Source organism: Oncorhynchus nerka, linkage group LG24, assembly GCF_034236695.1.
Source record: "Oncorhynchus nerka isolate Pitt River linkage group LG24, Oner_Uvic_2.0, whole genome shotgun sequence".
Classification (NCBI taxonomy): domain Eukaryota; kingdom Metazoa; phylum Chordata; class Actinopteri; order Salmoniformes; family Salmonidae; genus Oncorhynchus; species Oncorhynchus nerka.
In genome coordinates this window covers 79,773,545-79,780,777 of record NC_088419.1, presented here as the reverse complement: position 1 = coordinate 79,780,777, position 7,233 = coordinate 79,773,545, and positions in this window count along the sequence as shown.

The window sequence follows — 7,233 nt, the reverse complement described above, 5'->3', positions numbered from 1 at the left end:
GCACCCAGAAGCCAGCTCAATATAAACATGCACCCAGAAGCCAGCTCAATATAAACATGCACCCAGAAGACAGCTCAATATAAACATGCACCAAGAAGACAGCTCAATCTAAACATTCATCCAGAAAGCAGCTGAAGGCAGCTCAATCTAAACATGCAACCAGAAGGCAGTTCAATCTAAACATTCATCCAGAAAGCAGCTGAAGCCAGCTCAATCTAAACATGCACCCAGAAGGCATTTCAATCTAAGCATTCATCCAGAAAGCAGCTGAAGCCAGCTCAATCTAAACATGCACCCAGAAAGCAGCTGAAGCCAGCTCAATCTAAACATGCACCCTGATGACAGCTCAATCTAAACATGCAACCAGAAGGCAGTTCAATCTAAACATGCAACCGGAAGGCAGCTCAATCTAAACATGCACCCAGAAGACAGCCCAATCTAAACATGCAACCAGAAGACAGCCCAATCTAAACATGCACCCAGAAGACAGCCCAATCTAAACATGCAACCAGAAGACAGCTCAATCTAAACATGCAACCAGAAGGCAGCTCAATCTAAACATGCACCCAGAAGACAGCCCAATCTAAACATGCAACCAGAAGACAGCCCAATCTAAACATGCACCCAGAAGACAGCCCAATCTAAACATGCAACCAGAAGACAGCTCAATCTAAACATGCAACCAGAAGGCAGCTCAATCTAAACATGCAACCAGAAGGCAGTTCAATCTAAACATGCACCCAGAAGACAGCCGAATCTAAACATGCACCCAGAAGCCAGCTCAATCTAAACATGCAACCAGAAGGCAGCTCAATCTAAACATGCATCCAGAAGACAGCTCAATCTAAACATGCATCCTGATGACAGCTCAATCTATACACGCACCCAGAAGCCAGCTCAATCTAAACATGCATCCTGATGACAGCTCAATATATACACGCACCCAGAAGCCAGCTCAATCTAAACATGCACCCAGAAGCCAGCTCAATCTAAACATGCATCCTGATGACAGCTCAATATATACACGCACCCAGAAGCCAGCTCAATCTAAACATGCACCCAGAAGCCAGCTCAATCTAAACATGCATCCTGATGACAGTTCAATCTAAACATGCACCCAGAAGCCAGTTCATTCTATACACGCACCCAGAAGCCAGCTGAATCCCTTAGCTAAGATAAAACGGGCAAATCTCACAGGGCAGGAAACCAAGGTGGAAGTCCCAAAATTGTCAGAGCTAGAGACAGACTCCTGTTTAACGCGTGTGTGTGTGTGTGTGTCTGTGCGCACCTCTGTGCGTAGTGTCTGAATGAACGAGGAGATAAATGTAGTAGTGATTAATTTATATTTTAATGGTTATCTTTCTGTCGTTGACCTACGTCGCTGTGCAAATTATGCGTCTGTTGGATTAAACAATGGGCTCTCAACATGGCAGGTAGTACATCTCCTGACTGGCTGTTGTGGAAAAGACATTAATCAAAGCTTCATGTCCAGACCAGGATCTCCCCATCACTCCTGGGTGAGCACACACAAGCACACTCACACACACACACACCCACACACACAAACTCACACACACACACACCCACACGCACACACACACACACCTGCTGAGCTCCAGGTGATCCATCAGCAGTCCCAGGTCTGGTTCAGGGGACAGCGTCATTTAACATTTTTATAAATGCCTTCTGCCCAAATGTAAATGATGAGACATTTAAATGTCCTTCCAGGAGGCTTCAACTTTTTTCAAATGGGCCTCTTAAGGACAAAGTGGACATTTAAAAGGTGACCTTTCAGATGAAAGTAAGTCTGGTAGGATTAATTGTGGATATGGTAGCCTAATTGAAGGCATTATTTGCAAGCATTTGTCATTTTAGGAAAAGAGACCATGCTCATAGTATATTACCATGGTTTGTGTGCATTCTTTCAAATACATTCAGAGTTGATCAGGACAATACCATTAAAGTTGTTTAGAAGACATATTTCATTGTAGCCAACTCTTACATTTACATTTACATTTAAGTCATTTAGCAGACGCTCTTATCCAGAGCGACTTACAAATTAATTATGAATCCTTTTGGTACTGCAGTGTTTGATTTTTAAATTCAAGGTGTTTGTGGTTGGACATTGTGCCTTTGAGGGAGCACCAAACTACCTGTCTCTACTGTAGCTGGTGGCAGTATCATTATTCAGGGAACATTGTGTGTAACCTTCACAAATGGCAGCTATCATCCATTTACAATCTCAGGCCCGGCCCGGAAGGGGGAACCGTCCGGAGCAGCTAGACTTGAGCCTTTTTAGTGGAACAGAACTGTTGGAGTCACTGAAGCATACAGCGAGCCCCCGTCTTGTTGAAGGTCATCTGAAACATTTTCTTCAGACTATTTTACTTCAAACAATAATCAAACAAATATTTAAATGCGACATGCAGCAATTTCAGGGATTTGACTGAGTTACAGTTCATATAAGAAAGTCAGTCAATTTAAATAAATTCATTAGGCTCTAATCTCTGGATTTCACATGACTGGGAATGCAGATATGCATCTGTTGGTCATAAATACCTTATTTTTTTAAAAGTAGGGGCTTGGATCAGAAAACCAGTCAGTATCTGGTGTGACCACTATTTTCCTCACGCAGTGTGACACTTCTCCTTATCATAGAGTTGATCAGGCTGTTGATTGTGGCCTGTGGAATGTTGTCCCACTCCTCTTCAATGGCTGTGCGAAGTTGCTGGATATTGGCGGGAACTGTAAGACGCTGCCGTACACGTCAATCCAGAGCATCCCAAACACGCTCAATGGGTGACATTTCTGGTGAGAACACAGGCTATATAAGAACTGGAACATTTTCAGCTTCCAGGAATTGTGTACAGATCCTTGCGACATGGGGCCATGCAATATCGTGGTGAAACATGACATTTCTGCGGTCAGCATGCCAATTGCACGGCCCCTCAAAACTTGAGACATCTGTGTCATTGTGTTAGAGTGGCCTTTTATTGTTCCCAGCACAAGGTGCCGCTGTGTAATGATCATGCTGTTTAATCAGCTTCTTGATATGCCACACCTGTCAGGTGAATGGATTATCTTGGCAAAGGAGAAACAGGGAAGTAAACAAATTTCTGCACACAGACGTGTGTGACTGGGGATGCATCCCGAATGTCACCCTACTCCTTATAGGCCCTGGTCAAATGTAGTGCACTATAAAGGGAATAGTGTGCACTCTGGACAGGACTGTAATTCAGGTCTGTCAGTCAGCAGGCTGTCATGGCAACCATGTCTCTCCATTAAGAGGATGTCAGAAGCCATGAGAGAGTACTCCCTTCAGTGAGCCCTGACCTGGCGTGGTGCAGAAGGAACACACACACAAGCACACACACACACACACAAGCACACACACACACACACACACACACACACACACACACACACACACACACACACACACACACACACACACACACACACACACACACACACACACACACACACACACACACACACACACACACGCACACAGACACACACACACAAAGGCCCCTGTGTTAAAATGCAAATAGATTTTTCATGATGCCACTGCAATGGACAGGGAGGGCCTGTAGCGTTCAAAGTGACTTGCTTTTTCTGCTTTACACAGACAGGCAAGGCAGGCAGGCAGGCAGGCAGGCAACCAGATAACAACATCAACAGCAGCACAGAGCAGAGCGGCAGCCAGCATTAAACTTCTTATCCCTGCTTGCTTGACTAAATTGCAACCCCTGACAGTGAGTTCAAATAGAGAATGGATGTGCATCTCGTGAGACATTTTATGCCACAGATAACGTTAATAAAAAAACTGTTGGATTGCATCATAGTGCCTGTAAATATCTGGTGAAATATGTCTTCAAAGGACCAGCGAATTTGTCAAGAACTCCTTCAGATGAAGGGACATGGATCAGTCTCATTGGTTTACTGGAAGCTACAGCAGGAGCAGCCAAGAGCAGACAGGAGTAGCCAGGAGCAGTCAGGAGCAGCCAGGAGTAGTCAGGAGCAGTCAGGAGCAGCCAGGAGCAATCAGGAGCAGCCAAGAGCAGACAGGAGTAGCCAGGAGCAGCCAGGAGCAGCCCGGAGCAGTAAGGAGCCGTCAGGAGCCGTCAGCAGCAGCCAGGAGCAGTCAGGAGCAGCCGGGAGCAGTCGGGAGCAGCCAGCAGCAGTCTGGAGCAGCTAGGAGCAGCAAGGAGCAGTCAGGAGCAGCCAGGAGCAGCCAGGAGCAGTCAGGAGCAACCAGGAGCAGTCAGGAGCAGCCAGGAGCAGCCAGGAGCAACCAGGAGCAGTCAGGAGCAGCCAGGAGCAACCAGGAGCAGTCAGGAGCAGCCCAGAGCAGCCAGGAGCAGCCCAGAGCAGCCAGGAGCAGCCAGGAGCAGTCAGGAGCAGCCAGGAGCCGTCAGGAGCAACCAGGAGCAGCCCGGAACAGCCAGGAGCAGCCAGGAGCAGCCACCTACCATGCAGGAAGAAGAAGAGAGAGTTTAGTCTGTAAGATTAGCATTACACCACAGTACAGTCTGTACCTTCACAAAGATTAACATTACACAACAGCAGCCTGAGAAGATTGCCCCCTGGAGAGAGCCAAATATAATAGATGTGTGAGTCTAACACTTTAGGAGTCCACTGGGTACAGAACAAAGATGACCCTGAACAAAGTGTGAACACGACATAGAAGAGGTATTCAAGAGGAATGAAGTTAGAAATACAATTCTAATGAATACTATCCACAGAGCATTTCAAACGTGTCTTTAAGCACGTGTCCATTTGATGCACATGCTGATTTCTATTTGGGGGATGCCAGGTACCCTTATGCCAGATACCCACTACTTCTGAAACCCAGATATTGTACAGACAGTCTCCTAGTGCCTTTCCTGATGTGTTGACGTTTCAGTGGAGCCCAGATCCTTAATTATCTCCACTCAAGGCCTTGATTAAAGTCAGCTTGCCTCTGCCAAGTAGCTGAAATGAAAACACTCTGATTTGTGTCTGAATATAAGGTTATTCTTTACTGACTGACCGGTTGGCAGGCAGTCTTGCAACAAAACGCAATACAAACGATTGCTTCACGAGTCCAGAGCAATCTGACTGAACTGCCACCACACGCTGTTGCGAAGCCGTACTGCTAGTAGGCTCATTTCCTCTCCCTGGGAGACAGCTCCTTTCCTCTCCCTGGGAGACAGCTCCTTTCCTCTCCCTGGGAGACAGCTACTTTCCTCTCCGCCACACAGCCAGCGAGGTACACTCAAGCATGTCCCTCCCACATGCAGTGCAATAATATTTTAGAATATGAATTGCACACTTTGTGTGCTGTTGTCATATGGATTTTATTATTATTATGTATTATTATTATGTATTATTTTATATTAGTATTATTAGTATGATGTATTATGTATGTATTATTATTATGTATTATTTTATATTAGTATTATTAGTATGATGTATTATGTATGTATTATTATTATGTATTATTTTATATTAGTATTATTAGTATGATGTATTATGTATGTATTATTATTATGTATTATTTTATATTAGTATTATTAGTATGATGTATTATTATGTATTATTATTATGTATTATTTTATATTAGTATTATTAGTATGATGTATTATGTATGTATTATTATTATGTATTCGTATTCTTATTATATATTATTTTATATTAGTATTATTAGTATGATGTATTATTATTATTATGTATTATTTTATATTAGTATTATTAGTATGATGTATTATTATTATGTATTATTTTATATTAGTATTATTAGTATGATGTATTATTATTATTATGTATTATTTTATATTAGTATTATTAGTATGATGTATTATTATTATATATTATTTTTTATTAGTATTATTAGTATGATGTATTATTATTATATATTATTTTTTATTAGTATTATTAGTATGATGTATTATTATTATGTATTATTTTATATTAGTATTATTAGTATGATGTATTATTATTATTATGTATTATTTTATATTAGTATTATTAGTATGATGTATTATTATTATTATGTATTATTTTATATTAGTATTATTAGTATGATGTATTATTATTATTATGTATTATTTTATATTAGTATTATTAGTATAGTGTATTATGTATTATTATTATTGTGTATTATGTATTATTTTTTATTAGTATTGTTAGTATGATGTATTATTATTATTATTATTATTATTATTATTGTGTATTATGTATTATTTTATATTAGAATTATTAGTATGATGTATTATTATTATTATGTATTATTTTATATTAGTATTATTAGTATGATGTATTATTTATTATTATTAGTTTTATTATTAATACTATTTCTTCTTATTAGTATCCCATCCAGTTAATGAGGTGTGAGATGTACAGATGTCCCTGTCTATCCTTGTTCCCTATATAGGGAATGGGGTGCTGCTTGGGACGCTACCTAGCTCAGTCTTGTCAGTGGATAGTGCATCATGCATCCAGTATCAGTCCGCTCATTCGTTCAGTCAGGGATCTGTTGGTGTCTTGTTTTATTAATGAATTTAAATGTGGATGCATATACTCTTGCTATGATCTCCATTATCAGTGTGTGATTAGTCCCTGGACTGTAGTCTGAAGTAGCTGCTCTCAGGGCATCTTAGTGTGTGAATATCATACCACCACTGTCATACATCTTTATAGACATGTTTTATACAGGTTATTGGCACACACTGTATAGGCCACAGTTTGTACTCACACACACATGCAACAACACATGCTCGCAGTCACACACCCATGCACATCATTATCAGTTGAAGAAATACATACTAGTTATAGCAGCCACTAAACCAAAAGCTAAATAGTTCACTCAAACCCAGCCACATTCTCTCTAACACTTTGAACAAACCAACATATGCTCACCCTCCCTCCCCCTCAGACATCTTTGTCCTGGTACTTGAAAGGATGTAAGGAGACTGTGAGCCGGGAGATGACTGAGTCACATTCTCTCTCTCTTTCTCTCTCCCTCGCTTGCAGCCAGAGAATTACATGTACAGTACATTCAGAAAGTATTCAGACCCCTTGACTATTTCCACATTTTCTTAAGTTACAGATTTATTCTAAAATGGATTACATTGTTTTTTCCCTTATCAATCTACACACAATATCCCATTATGACAAAGCAAAAACAGGTTTAAAAAACAGAAATATCACATTTACATAAGTATTCAGACCCTTTACTCAGTACTTTGT